We start from the raw sequence: 15316 nt of genomic DNA, 5'->3' as shown, positions 1-15316 counted from the left end.
AAACTAAGTAATAGTTTTTGTCACAGTGTATATAACTAAAATGGATTTTATATTCTATTATTTCAGAGTTAGTTGCAGTTTCTACTTCCTTACTTCCTTTTTTGAAAAATAGATTAATTCTACAAAAAGTTTTTTCCAGCTTTATTGAAAAATAATCGACATATTATAATTTGTAAATTTAAGAAATGATTTCTTATAACATTGCAAACTTTTAACATTGTGTAAATTTTGTACAATTTGATAAATTGGTATACATCTGTATTGCAATATAATCTACATAAAAATGTTAATACATCTACTATCTCATATAGTTGCCACTGTTTTTATGCATGTATCGTAAGGAATTTTAAGATCTACTCTCTTAGCAACTTTTATGTATATAGTACAGTAGAGATAAACTTCAGAGTTCTTGTGGGTTTTGTTCCAGACCACCTCAATAAAGAGATTATCTCAATAAACTAAGTCAAATTATTATTGTTTTTTTGGTTTCCCAGTGCATATAAAAAAATAAACACTATACTGTACTGTTCAAAAGCATTATGTCTTTAAAGAAAAACAATGTATATACCTTAAGTAAACTAGTTCTGAGTTTTTAGTGGGTCGTAATTACTGATCACAGATCACCATAACAAATACAATAATAATGAAAAAACTTGAAATATTGCAAGAATTACCAACATGTGACAGAGAGACACAAAATGAACAAATGTTGTTAGAAAAATGGAGGCAGCAGACCTTTTTTATACAAGAATCCTATAAAATTTCAACTTGTAAGAATGTGATATATGCAAAGTTTAATAAAGGGAAGCACAATAAAAAAGTATGTATATATTATTAACTATGATCATCATGCTGTACATTAGATCCCCAGAACTTTTTCATATTATAGTTGCAAGTTTGTACCCTTTGACCACCTTACTCCACCCCAGGTTCACCCCTTGTCAACTCAACTCTAAGTTTCTATTAGTTTGCCTTTTCTTCAGATTCTGTATGTAAGGGATATCATAATACATAAATTTAAAAAATATATAAAATCTTTGAAATATTTCACTTAGTATAATACCTTCAAGATCCATCCATGCTGTTGTAAATGGCAGTATTTCTTAATTTTTCATGGTTAAGTAGTAGTATTCCATAGTATATATTTACCATACTTATTTTATTCATTCATCCATTAATGGATACTGAAGCTATTTCCATCTCTTGCTTAGAGTTAATAATTTTATAATGAACATAAGAGTGCAGATATGTCTTCGAATAGTGACTCCGTTTCCTTTAGATATATACCTAGAAGTGGGATTACTGAATCATATGGTAATTTTACTTTTAATAATATGAATCATCTCCATACTGTTTTCCATACAAATTTATATCCCTATCACAGTGCATAAGTTCCCCATTTTCCCCAATATTTAACAAAATTTTTAGTTTTAATTTTTTGGTAGTATATATTCTAATAGGTAGTAATATCTTGCTGTGTTTTCCAGAAGTAAACAACAACAACAACAACATAATGACTTTGCCCTGAGTTTTTACATTGAGCACTTTTTAATGCTCCTGTTGGTCATTTATATAACTTTTTGAAAAAAAAAGTCTATTGAGATCCTTTTGCTATTTTTTAAATTATATATTTTTTTCTATTTGTATCTGTTGGTTATTAACCTCTTTTCAGATATAAGATTTGTAAGTATTTTCTTCCATTCTGTGGATTGTGTTTTTATTCTCTCTCTCTCTGTCTCTCTTTTTCGGCAATTCAGAAACTTTAGTTTGATGTAATACCATTTATTTATTTTTGGTTTTTTACTTGTGTTTTTGGTCTGGTATCCAAAAAACTATTGGCAAGACCAATGTCAAGGAGAATTTTTCCTATATTTTCCTTTAGGAAATTTAGTTTCATGCATCACATTTAAGTCTTTAATCTATTTCAAGTTAAGATTTATGAGTGATATAAGGCTCCAGTTTCATACTGTTTTATGTGACTATTCAGTTTTAAATATCATCTATTGAACAGACTATCCTTACCCATTACATATGTTGGCCCCTGTCAAATATTAGGTGACTGCATGAAAGGATTTATTTCTGGACTCTCAATTCTGTTCTACTTGTTTATTGGTCTGTTTTTATGCCAGTATACTTTATTGTTTTGAGCTTGAGGGCTTTGTAGTATAATTTCAAATCAAGAAGTGTAATTTCTCTTCTTCATTCTTTCTCAGAACTGCTTTGATTATTTGTTGTCTTTTATGGTCTCATATAAATTTTAGGATTCTTTACTTACTTCTGTCAAAAAATAATATTGGATTTTTTTTTAAAGATTTTTTATTTATTTATTTGACAGAGAGAGATGACAAGCAGGCAGAGAGGCAGGCAGAGAGAGAGGAGGAAGCAGGCTCCCTGCTGAGCAGAGAGCCTGATGCAGGGCACGATCCCAGGACCCTGGGATCATGACCTGAGCCGAAGGCAGCGGCTTAACCCACTGAGCCACCCAGGCGCCCCTAACTTTGGATTTTTGATAGGAATAGAATTTACAGATGGTTTCCGGTAGTATGGACTTTTTAACAATGTTAATTCTTACCGTTCATAAATATGGGCTATCTTTCCATTTGTATCTCCTTCAATTTCTTTATCAATGTCATAGTTTATGGGGTACAGATCTTTCATCTTCTTAGTTAAAACTTTTCCTAAGTATTTTATTATTTTTGATGCTATTGTGAATTAGATTGTTTTTCATCATTAGAGTGTAAAAATGCTCCTGTCTTGTGCTTACTTTGGCAGCACATATACTAAAATTGGAATGATGCAGAGAAGATTAGCGTGATCACTGAACAAGGATGACATGAAAAACTGGGAAGCATTCCACATTAAAAACAAAACAAAACAAAACAAAATTCTTGTCTTTTATATATTGATCTTGTATTTGGCAGCTTTACTAAATTTGTTTATTCAAATATTTTTGTGACGTTTTTAGGATTTTTTTACATGTAAGTTCATGTTATCCAAAAAAGGAAAATTTTATTTCTCCTTTTTTTTTTTGGAGTCTTTTATTTCTTTGTGCTCCTTGTTTCTCTGGCTAGGACATCCAGTACTATGTCAAATGAGAGTAGTGAAAGTGGACACACTTGTCTTGTTTCTGATCTTTAAGGTGAAAACTTTCAAACTTTTTTGATTGAATATGAGATTAGCTCTGGGCTTGCAAAATGTGTTTTTTAATTGATTTTTTAAAATTTTTTATAAACATATAATGTGTTTTTATCCCTAGGAGTACAGGTCTGTGAATCACCAGGTTTACACATTTCACAGCACTCACCATAGCACATACCGTCCCCAATGTCCATACCCCCACCCTCCTCTCCCAACACACCTCCCCCCAGCAACCCTCAGTCTGTTTTGTGAGATTCAGTGTTTTATGGTTTGTGTCCCTCCCAATCCCATCTTCTTTTATTTTTCTTTTCGTACCCCCCAAACTGCCTATGTTGCATCTCCACTTCATCGTATCAGGGAGATCATATGATAGTTGTCTTTCTCAGATTGGTTTATTTCGCCAAGCATAATACCCTCTAGTTCCATCCACGTCATCACAAATAGCAAGATTTCATTTCTTTTGATGGCTGCATAGTATTCCATTGTACATATATACCACATCTTATTTATTGATTCATCTGTGGAAGGACGCTTAGGTTCTTTCCATAGTTTAACTATTGTGGACATTGCTGCTATAAACATTTGGGTGCATGTCCCCCTTCAGAATGCCACGTTTGTATATTTAGGGTATATACCCAGTAATACAATCACTGGGTCATAGGGTAGTTCTATTTTCAGCTTTTTGAGGAACCTCCACGCTGTTTTCCAGAGTGGTTGCACCAGCTTGCATTCCCACGTACAGTGTAGGAGGGTTCCCCTTTCTCCACATCCTCGCCAGCATCTGCCATTGACTGACTTGTTCATTTTAGCCATTCTGAAAGGTGTGAGGTGGTATCTTATTGTGGTTTTGATTAGTATTTCCCTGATGCCGAGTGATGTGGAGCATATTTTCATGTGTCTGTTGGCCATTTGGATTTATTCTTTGCAGAAATGTCTGTTCATGTCTTCTGTCCATTTCTTCATTGGATTATTTGTTCTGAGGGTGCTGAGTTTGATAAGCTCTTTATAGATTTGGGATACTGGCCAAATCCACGGAATATGTGGTTTTCATTGTATTGATGTGTATTCTTTCTGTACCCAGTTTGGTGAGTATTTTTATTATGAAAGGGTGTTGAATTTTGCCAAATGCCTTTTCTGCATATATTGAATTGATCATATGAGATTTCATTGATCATTCTATTAATATAATGCATCACATTTACTGATATGTGCTGGTGAATTCAGTTTTGTAGCATTTTGTAGAGAATTTTTACATTTTTTATTTATCAGGGATATGATCCAGTAGTTCTTTTTGTTGCTGATTTGTAAAGTGCCTCGGAGTATTTCAACCACTTCAACTTTTGGGAAGGGTTTTACAAGTGTTTGTATTATTTCTTCTTAAAATGTTTGGTAGAATTCACTGTGGACATCATCTGATTCTGGACTTTTATTTGTTAGAAGGTTTTTATTACGGATTCAATCTCCTTATTCCTAATTGGTCTGTTCACATTTTTTATGTCCTTATGATTCAGTCTTGATAGGTTGTATGTGCCTAGGAATTTGTCCATTTCCTCTAGGCTTTTGATTTGCTGGCATTTAACTGTCTGTTATCTTTTATATTTCTGTGGTATCTGTTATAATGTCTCCTTTTACATTTCTGATTTTATTGAGTCTTCTCTCTTTTTTCTGAGTTAGTCTAGCTGTCTTTTTTTATTTATCATTACCAAGTCTAATTTTATTTACCATTTTAAAAAACTTTCTAATTTTGTAATTCTATATTTCATTTATTTCTGCCCTAATTTTTATTTTTTTCATTGCTTTTGCTGCTTTTAAGTTTACTTTGTTCTTTCTGTACTTTTTTGAGCTGTTATATTGTTCTTTATTTGAAATCTTTTTTTAATACATTTATAGCTATAAAATTTCCTTTTATAACTGCTTTGCTGCTTCTCATAATTTTTTGGTATATATTTTTTTATTTTCCTCAAGATGTATTTTTATTCCCACTTTGTCTTCTTTTTTTGATTTTTTGTTTGTTTAAAAATGTGTATGTCTGTGTATTTTTAAATTTTCCAAATTTCCTTCTGTATTGATTTCTAGCTTCATATTATTTTGGCTGGAAATATACTCGATATGCTTTCGATATTATTGATTTTGGGGGGACTCTTGTTTTGTGGTTTAAAATGTGATCTATCCTAGACAATTTTCCACGTGTGTTTGAGAAGAATATTTATTATGATATTATTGGATGGAATATCCTGTAAATATGTTAGGTTCATTTGACATAGTTCTTGTTTTTTTGTTTTGTTTTGTTTTGTTTGTTTGTTTGTTCGAGAGAGAGCAGGGCAGAGAGAATGAGCAAGGGGTAAGGGCAGAGACAGAGGGAGAAGATCCCCTCCTGAGCAGGGAGCCCAATGTGGGATTCTATCTCAGGATCCTTGGATCACGACCTGAGCCAAAGGCAAAGGCTTAACTGACTGAGCCACCCAGTTGTCCATGCATAGTGTTTAAATTCACTATTTTCTTACTGATTTTCTGTCTGAATGATCTATCCATATGTAAGAGTGGGGTATTATTGTCCCCAGATACTATTGTATTGCTATTTATTTCTCCTTTTTGTTTTGTTAGTATTTGTTTTATATATTTATGTGGCTCAATATTAGGTACATGATATTTACAATTACTGTATGGATGAATTGATGGCACTTTTCTTATTGTATAATGACTGTGGTGATTTTTAGCTTATATAAACCCTATTTTGTCTGTTATAGTTATTGCTACCCTTGTTTTCTTTTGTTATCATTAGCTTGGAATATCTTTTTCCATCCCTTTACTCTCTGCCCATGTGTGTCCTTAAAGCTATAGTGATTCTTTTATATGCAACATATTGTTGGATCTTGTGTTTTTTGTTTGTTTTTTAAATCTATTCTAGCCTTTCTATGATTTCCAACTGGATGATTCCATTCACTTACAGTTAAAGTAATTATTGATAGGTAAAGACTTAACTATTGCCTTTGATTCTTTTTATATTTCCTGATTTATTTAAATTTTAGTTAATATATAGTGTAATATTAGTTTCAGGAGTAGAATTTAGTAATTTGTCATTTACATATAACATTCAATGCTCATCACAAGTGACCTCCTAATAATTTTTACTGACTTAGCCCATTCCCCTGCCCATCTCCGCTCCAGAAACAATCAGTTTGTTACTTATGGTTAAGTGTATTATGGCTTGCCTTCCCTCCCTTTTTTTTTTTTAAATTTTTTTCTTTCCCCAGTGTTTATCTGTTTTGTTTTTCTGTTAATTGTTTGCTCTTTTGTAGATACTCTGCTCTTTATTTCCTGTATTGTTCTCTTTGTAATCTGATGACTTTTTGTGGCAGTATGTTTTAACTTCATTATCAAAATCTTTTGTGTATCTACTACATATTTTTTTATATTATATTATATTATTATAAATAAAATATGTTAGTTATAACATTCCATTATATGTTGAAAACAACTGAACTTCAATAGTGTACAGAAAATTTATACTTCTATAACAAGAGGTTATTGATGTTTTTACATTTAGATCATTTTTATATTGTACTTTTAATAACATATGATTGCATTTATAGTTATTTTTAATAAGCTTGTTTTTTATCTTTTAAACTAGACTAGTAAATGATTTTTATATCACCATTACAATATTGGAGAATCTGGATTTGACTATACATTTACCTTTAGCAATAAATAAGGAGCCATCCATGCATCCATGTTGCCATCTTGATGATATCACCGTCCCCAAATCTTCAGTAAGTGTTACTTTATATTTATCATTTTTTTAAGATTTTCTTTATTTGACAGAGAGAGAGAGAGCTCAAGTTGGCAGAGTGGCAGGCAGAGGAAGATCTAGAGGCAGGCTTATTACCCAGCAGTGAGCCTGATGCAGGTCTTAATCCCAGGACCCTGGGATCACGACCTGAGCCAAAGGCAGCTGCTGAACCGATTGAGTCACCCAGGGTCCCCTAAATTTTACTTTAGTTAATATATGACCATTTTTTATTTCTACTAATAGACACATCAATTTTATTGCTTTTAATATTAAGGTCTTCTCTTTAACATCATTATCATCTATTCATCTATTTCTTTTTCATTTTAAAAGTGTTGTTTACATTTGTGGTGGTAAGTATGTAATTCATGTATGTGGTGGTATGTAAGTAATTCAAATATGAATTTTAAACTCTAGATCATATGCTCCATTGTGGCAGATATTTGTCTTATTCATCCCACCCACAAAAAATTAGTACTCAATAGGTCTTTGTTGATTGAATGAATGAATTAAGTGTTCTGACACTAGAATAGCTGACCAAACCAGAGATCAAGGAGAAAATATAATGATAGTCAAATGGATGAACCTGAGATAAAAAGACATTTCAGCTTCGTTAGTTTGATATACACTCTGGATAATATTCCAACTTTGCATGGATTTTTGGAAAGCAAACAACTCCTCTCCTAAATAATAAATGTATTGTGGCTCCTGGGTGCCTCAGTGGGTTAAGCCGCAGCCTTCGGCTCAGGTCATGATCTCAGAGTCCTGGGATCGAGTCCTGCATCGGGCTCTCTGCTCAGTGGAGAGCCTGCTTCCCCTATCTCTCTGCCTGCCTCACCATCTACTTGTGATTTCTCTCTGTCAAATAAATAAATAAAATCTTTAAAAAAAATAATAAATGTATTAATTGCCTTCCTTATGAGTCCTGACAGCAGTCAGCTTTGTGGGTTTCTGATTCCATTCCAAGAGGTAGAATGTCTGTTTGATTTATGTCATAAGCAACAGTGTCATGAGGAAAGACTTGTAGGATAAAATTTCTTAAAGATGGGAACACAGATGGCTGCCTATGGACTGTGAGGTGGGTGTTAATGAAAATGCATTGAGCAGTCAGGGAAGGGCAGCTCACAACCATAGGAAAGGTGCCTGTGTTTTTGTTTTGTTTTGTTTTGTTTTACAAACAGATACCATTTCCCCTCCCCATGGAAATTTTCAAATTTACTTTTCTCTAACAACCACAAATACTTGGGACATTATGAACACAATATGGGCCTTAAAGGATAAAAATAAACAAAAATTTAAGTAAATGTTAAGTGTTTATCATTATTTCAGCCATGTTTTTCTATGTTTAACTTCTCAAAGAAATTACAGAGTCTGGTTTCTAAATATTATACCAGGCTGTATTAAACCAATGCAAAGGGTTTTATGGAATTTTCTATAACACCATCTAGATTTTCTACATTGGCTGTCACTCCTGAAAATTCTCAGTTTATAAATGTGCATGAATTGAAACAGCATATATTTACATTATAGTAAATATTCACTGGTTATTTACCTGGTTTATTACTGTATTTTGATCCTTTCTAATTGTTCACTTTCTTCCATATTTCCCCCTTATTTCTACAAATGTCAATCCATCACATGTTATGTAAAGTGAAACAAAGAGGAACAGCTGTTAGTAGAAAGGATTAATAGGTGATTTGATGTTATTCTGTGAGATATTAAGTAATAGGCAAGGTCTTTCCATATCATCATTTTAATATATTTCAGTAATACAACATAGTTTTTATGCTTTAATTAAAATATCTCTGTGAGATATTAATAGGCAAGGTATTTCCATATCATCATTTTAATATATTTCAGTAATACAACATAGTTTTTATGCTTTAATTAAACCTTCATTAAGTCTTTATATATATATATATATTTCCAAACTCACAAGTCCGCCCTTCATGTCCCATTCAAAACCCACTCATTTTATGGAATAACTATTTTATCTTCCCAGTACAATCTTCATTTAACTTATTGCTCTGGTGTGCTCCGTTGGCAGCACATATATTAACTTATTGTTCTGGGTATACAAAAGGATAGGAATAGAATATTTTGTAATATGATATTTTGTCCTGTCTGCACTACAGAGTCTGTGTAAGCATTCTTAGATCAGAGACCTAGGAGGAGGTCCAAATTGAAGAAAAACAAACAAAAAAAAGAAAATGTTCTCAGCCCTTTCTTGTAGTTTCATTTGCAGGAACCACAAAAGCAAAGATATTAAAAAATTTTTTTCTTATATTTTAAAATTAAGTTTAAAATTTTTATTGGATTATGCTCCCTTAAACTCATCTGATACCATGAATAGAAAACCCAAGCAATCCACCAAACATTCTTTCATGATGTTGCCTTTAAACATGTTGCCTTTAAAATTTTTACAGTGTAGTCTCATCTGTAGAGTACATGAGCCTTGATTCAAAAATGTCATCAAAGACTGTGGTGACACTTGTCTTGCCACCCGCCCGCTGTTCCTGCCATGCCAGGCTCTCCTGCTTCACGACCGTTTCCCGACAGCAAGGCCAAGGGCTCCTTCTCTCCTCCCAGGACGGTGTGCTGTGCCTTCCCCAGATATGCTACTGGGGAGTGCAGTCACAGACGTGTCCCTTTCCTTAAGGCTCTTTCCACGGGCTTAACCACGTTTCTCTCCCAGGCAGAGGGAATGCCCGGGCTAAGAGGATTTCGCTCCATACGGGTTTCTCCCACCATGCTTCGGAGACTATGTTCAGGCAAGCAGCATCAGCATCCCACAGAACCAACACTGTTTTCCCAGCGAATGCTGTGCTTTCCCAGAGGGGATGCAGGATCAAAGAGGCTTTTGCTCTATGCGGGTTTCTCCCACTGTGCTGTGAATACAAGGTTAAGGTAAGCAGCAACAGCAGCCCGCAGAACCGACTCTGATTTCGCAGAGCCTGCTATGCACGCGCAGAGGCTTTGGGCTTGGCGCGATCCGCACTTTGCCACTCCTTTCTCAGGAAGGCTTTGGGCGTTCGCTCTGTCGCATCAGGGAAGAAGAGCTGCGGGAGAGCTGGTGCCTCTTGGGCCTTGCTTTCGCGGGCTCTATGTTCGCACCCTGGGTTCAACCTGCCAGGCCGAACTAAGCAGACACAGCCACAACCTGCAGCAGCGTGCGTGGCCTAGGATGGCACTCTATGCACACTACCATCTCCCGGTGTATGCAACGCTTGGCCTTTTGCTCTGGTGCTCAGGCGGACTCGGGGACTAGGCCAGTGCCTTCCCCACAGGAGAGAAGAGGCGACAGGATCCCTGCACACCGCCAGTGCCCTGGGATGGGGAGCTGTGCGGGACTTACCTCACTCTTTCCCCGGACACCCCGTGCCTCCGCGAACGCTTCCACATCCTGGAGGAAGATGGCATCTGACGGCCCGTTCATTCAGGGATCTACTTCTGCGAGTTCAGGGTAGGGGCCTGGTGGCAAGCACATGTCTGAACCAGGGACTGGTGGCCAAGGAGCGACTTGCCCCTTGGGCCCAGAGGCTCAGGACAGGCATGCCTTCTGCCCAGACTCCTTCCTCAGAGTGGAGCACATGCCCCTGCCCTAGTCATTCCCTCCACTCTCCTTAGCAGCCAGGCTTCCGTCTCTCTGCACAGGGCGCGGGTGACACTTGTCTTGCCACTGCCCGCTGTTCCTGACAGACCGGCTCTGCTGTATGGAGACCGTTTCCGAAAACAAGGCCAACGGCTCCTTCTCTTCTCCCGGGGCAGCGTGCTGCACCTCCCCAGTCATGCTCCTGGGGAGCGCAGTGACAGACGTGTCCCTGTTTCCTTAAGGGTCTTTCCACAGGAGCAACCACGCTTCTCTCTCAGGCAGATGGGATACCCGGGCAAAGAAGATTTCGCTCCATGCGGGTTTATTACACGGTGCTGTGGAGACTAGCTCAGGCGAGTAGCAGCAGCATCCCACAGACCCGACTCTGATTTCCCAAAGAATGCTGTGCTGAGGCGGACTCGCGGACTAGGCCAGTGCTTTCTCCACAGGAGAGGAGAGCTGACAGGATCTCGACACACCGCCCGTGCACTCGGTTGAGGAGCAGTGACGGACTGACCCCACTCCTTCCACGGACACCGCGTGTTCCGCGAACGCTTCCACTTCCTGGTGGAAGAAGACATCTGACGGCCCGTTCTTTCAGGGAGCTACTTCTGCGAGTTCAGGGTACGCGCCTGGTGTCAAGCACATGTCTGCACCAGGGACAGGTGGCCAAGGAGCTGCTTTCGCCTTGGGCTCAGGGGCCCAGGACAGGCAGGCCTTCTGCCCAGACTTCTGCCTCACAGTGGAGCACGAACCCCTGCCCTAGTCGTCCCCTCCTGCCTCCTTAACAGCCAGGCATACCTCTCTCTGCACAGGGAGTGGGTGACACTTGTCTTGTAACTGCCCACTTTTCCTGACAGGACCGGCTCTCCTACTTGGAGACCGTTTCCGAAAACAAGGCCCACGGCTCCTACTCTTCTCCCGGGGAAGCGTGCTGCACCTCCCCAGTTATGCTCCTGGGAAGCGTAGTGACAGACGTGTCCCTTTCCTTAAGGCTCTTTCCACAGGCATAACCACGCTTCTCTCTCAGGCAGAGGTTATCCCCGGGCAAAGAAGATTTTGCTCCTTGCGGGTTTATTACACCGTGCTGTGGAGACTAGCTCAGGTAAGCAGCAGCAGCATCCCACAGACCCGACTCTGATTTCCCAAAGAATGCGGTGCTTTCCCAGAGGGGATGCCTGGGCAAAGAGGCTTTTGCTGTATGCGGGTTTCTCCCACCGTGCTGCGAATACTAGGCTATGGCAAGCAGCAAGAGCAGCCCACAGAACCGACTCTGATTTCCCAGCGACTGCTATGCTTTCACAGTACTATTCAGCTTGGCGCAAACCGCACTTCGCTGCTGCTTCCTTAGCAAGAATTCAGTCGCGTCAGGGAAGAAGAGCTGCAGGAGAGCTGGTGCCTCTTAAGCCTTGCTTTCCCGGGCTCCATGTTCACGTCCTGGGTTCACCCTGCCAAGCCAAAATAAGCAGACACAGCCTCGACCCTGCAGCAGCATGTGTGGCCTAGGATGGCACACTGCTCACAATGCCATCTCCTGGTGTAGGCAAGGTCTGCCCTTTTGCTCTGGCGTTCATGTGGACAGGGGACTAGGCCAGTGCCTTCCCGAGCCGAGAAGAGATGCGACAGGATCGATGTACACCGCCCGTGTCCTGGGATGGTGAGTAATGGGTAACTGTCCCTCCTTCCCCGGTACACCCGCTGCCTCCGCCAACGCTGCGACATCCTGAAGGAAGACGGCTTCTCACTCTCCGTTCCTCCAGGAGCTGTTTCTGCGAGTTCAGGACCAGGCGCCTGGTTGCAAGCCCATTTCTGCCTTATGGACCGGTGGCCGACGTGGCCCAGAGGCACAGGACAGGCCTGCCTTCTGCCAGACTCCTTCCTTAGAGTGGAGCACACACGTCTGCTCTAGTCATTCACTCATGTCTTCTTAGCAGCCAGGCTTCCTTCTCTCCATACAGGGAGCGGGTGATACCTGTCTTGCCACCCGCCTGCTGATCCTGACAGTGCCGACTCTCTCCTGCTTCGCGACCTTTTCCCGACTATAAGGCCAAGGGCTCCTTCTCTTCTCCCGAGGCGTCATGCTGCACCTTCCCAAGACAAGCTCCTGGGGAGTGCAGTGACAGATGTGTCCCTTTCCTTAAGGCTGTTTCCTCAGGCGCAACCAAGCTTCTCTTTCAGACAGAAGGGATCCCCGAGCAAAGAGGATTTCGCTCCATGAGGGTTTATTACAACGTGCTATGGAGAATGCTGTGCTTTTCGCAGCACGGTGGGAGAAACCCGCATAGAGCGAAAGCATCTTTGCCCGGGCATCCCCTCTGGGAAAGCACAGCATTCTTTGAGAAATCAGAGTCGGGTATGTGGGATGCTGCTACTGCTTGCCTGAGCTGGTCTCGACAGCACGGTGTAATAAACCCGTATGGAGCGAAATCCTCTTTGTCCCGGCATCCCCTCTGCCTGAGAGAGAAGCGTGGTTGCGCCTTTAGAAAGAGCCTTAAGGAAAGGGACACGTCTGTCACTGCGCTCCCCAGGAGCGTGTCTGGGGAAGGTGCAGAAGGCTGCACCGGGACAAGAGAAGGAGCCGTTGGTGATATTGTCCGGAAACGGTCGAGAAGCAGGAGAGCCGGACCTGTGAGGAACAGCGTGTCGGTGGAAAGACAAGTTTCACCCGCTACCTGTGCGGAGAGATGTGAGCCTGGCTGCTAAGGTGACACGAGAGGACGACTAGGGCAGGAGCGCGTGCTCCACTCTGAAGAAGGAGTCTCCGCAGAAGGGAGGCCTGTCCTGGGCCCCTGGGCCCAAGGGGACAGCAGCTCCTTGGCCACCTGTCCCTGGTGCAGACATGTGCTTGCCACCAGGCGCCTATGCTGAACTCGCAGTTGTAGCTCCCTGAAAGAAAGGACCATCAGAAGCCGTTCTCTCCATGATGTGGAAGCTTTCGTATGGCACGTGTTGTCCGGAGGAGTGAGGACAGTCCACCACTGCTCCCCATCCCAGGGCACGGCGGTCTGTAGGGATCCTGTCGCCTCTCCTCTACTGTGAGGAAGGCACTGGACTAGTCCCCCAGTCCACCTGAGCACCAGAGCAAATTGCCAAACCTCGCCTACGCCAGGAGATGGTAGTGTGCATAGAGTGCCATGCTAGGCCACGCACGCTGCTGCAGGGTTGTGCCTCTGTTTGCTTAGTTCGGTTTGGCAGTTTGAACCGACGACTCCAAAATGGAACCCTGGAAAGCAAAGCCAAAGAGGAATTAGCTCTCCCGCAGCACTTCTTCCCTGACGCGACAGAGGGAAAACCCAAAGCCTAGCTGAGGAAGCGGCGGCGAAGTGCTGTTGGCTCCAAGCCTAAAGCCTCTCGAAAGCACAGCATTTGCTGAGAAATCAGAGTCAGTTCTGCTGGCTGCTGTTGCTGCTTGCCTTAGCCTAGTATTCGCAGCACGGTGGGAGAAACCCTCGTAGAGCGAAAGCCTCTTTGCCCGGGCATCCCCTCTGGGAAAGCACAGCATTCTTTGGGAAATCAGAGTCGGGGCTGTGGGATGCGGCTGCTGCTTGCCTGAGCTAATCTCCACAGCACGATGTAATAAACCCGCATGGAGAGAAATCCTCGTTGCCCCGTCATTCTCTTTGCCTGAGAGACACTTTGGCTGCGAAGGAGACACGAGAGAACGAGAAGGGCAGGGGCGCGTGCTCCACTCTGAAGGAGTCTGGGCAGAAGACATGCCTGTCCTGGGCCCCTGGGCCAAAGGGGACAGCAGCTCTTTGGCCACCTGACGATAGGGCAGACGTGGGCTTGCCACCAGGCGCCCAGCCCTGAACTCGCAGAAACAGCTCCTGGAGGAACGGGCAGGATGTAGCAGCATTGGCAGAGGCAGCGAGTGTCCCGGGGAAGAGGGACAGTTACCCATTACTCCCCATTCCAGGGCGCGGCGGTGTGCAATGATCGTGTCGCATCTCCTCTCGGCTGGAAAGGCACTGGCCTAGTCCCAGTCCACCTGAAAACCACAGCAAAAGGGCTGGTCTTGCCTACGGCGGGAGATGAAATTGTGAGCAGAGTGCCATCCTAGGCCACACACGCTGCTGCAGGGTCGAGGCTGTGTCTGCTTATTTCGGCTTGGCAGGGTGAACCCAGGACTAGAACATGGAGCCCAGAAAAGCAAGGCCCAAGAGGCACCAGCTCTGCCGCAGCTCTTTATCCCTGACGCGACAGAGCGAACGACCAAAGCCTTGCTGAGGAAGCCGCAGAGAAGTACCATTCTCGCCAAGCTGAACACCTCTGCGATAGCATAGCAGTCACTGGGAAATCAGAGTCGGTTCTGTGGGCTGCTCTTGCTGGGTGCCTTGGCAGCAAGGTGGGATAAACCCGCATACAGCGAAAGCCTCTTTGCCAGGGCATCCCCTCTGGAAAAGCACAGGATTCTTTAGGAAATCAGAATCGGGTCTGTGGGATGCGGCTGCTCCTTGCCTGAGCGTGTCTCCACAGCTCAGTGTTACATACCCGCATGGAGCGAAATCGGCTTTGCCCGGGCATCCCCTCTGCCTGAGGGAGATGCTTGGTTGCGCCTGTGGGAAGAGCCTTAAGGAAAGGGACTCGTCTGTCACTGCGCTCCCCAGCAGCATGTCTGGGGAAGGTGCAGCACGCTGCCCCGGAGAAGAGAAGGAGTCGTTGGCCCTGTTTTCAGAAACAGTCTCCACGCAGGAGAGCAGGTCCTGTCAGGAACAGCGGGCGGTGGCAAGACAAGTGTCACCCTCGCCCTGCGCGGAGAGACGGAAGCCTGGCTGGTCGGTGGTAAGACAAGTGTCACC

At 42.2% G+C, this 15316-nt stretch overlaps 1 non-coding gene across 1 annotated transcript; it reads left to right on the top strand.

The window, feature by feature from the left end:
• Positions 1 to 2756: 2756 nt before the first annotated feature.
• Positions 2757 to 2863, top strand: LOC131822313 (U6 spliceosomal RNA). Its single transcript, XR_009350191.1, has one exon. It is a non-coding gene; the product is annotated as a U6 spliceosomal RNA (small nuclear RNA).
• Positions 2864 to 15316: the final 12453 nt, after the last annotated feature.

The sequence above is a fragment of the Mustela lutreola genome, chromosome X (assembly GCF_030435805.1).
Source record: "Mustela lutreola isolate mMusLut2 chromosome X, mMusLut2.pri, whole genome shotgun sequence".
Classification (NCBI taxonomy): domain Eukaryota; kingdom Metazoa; phylum Chordata; class Mammalia; order Carnivora; family Mustelidae; genus Mustela; species Mustela lutreola.
This window is presented reverse-complemented; position numbering and strand designations above follow the sequence as displayed.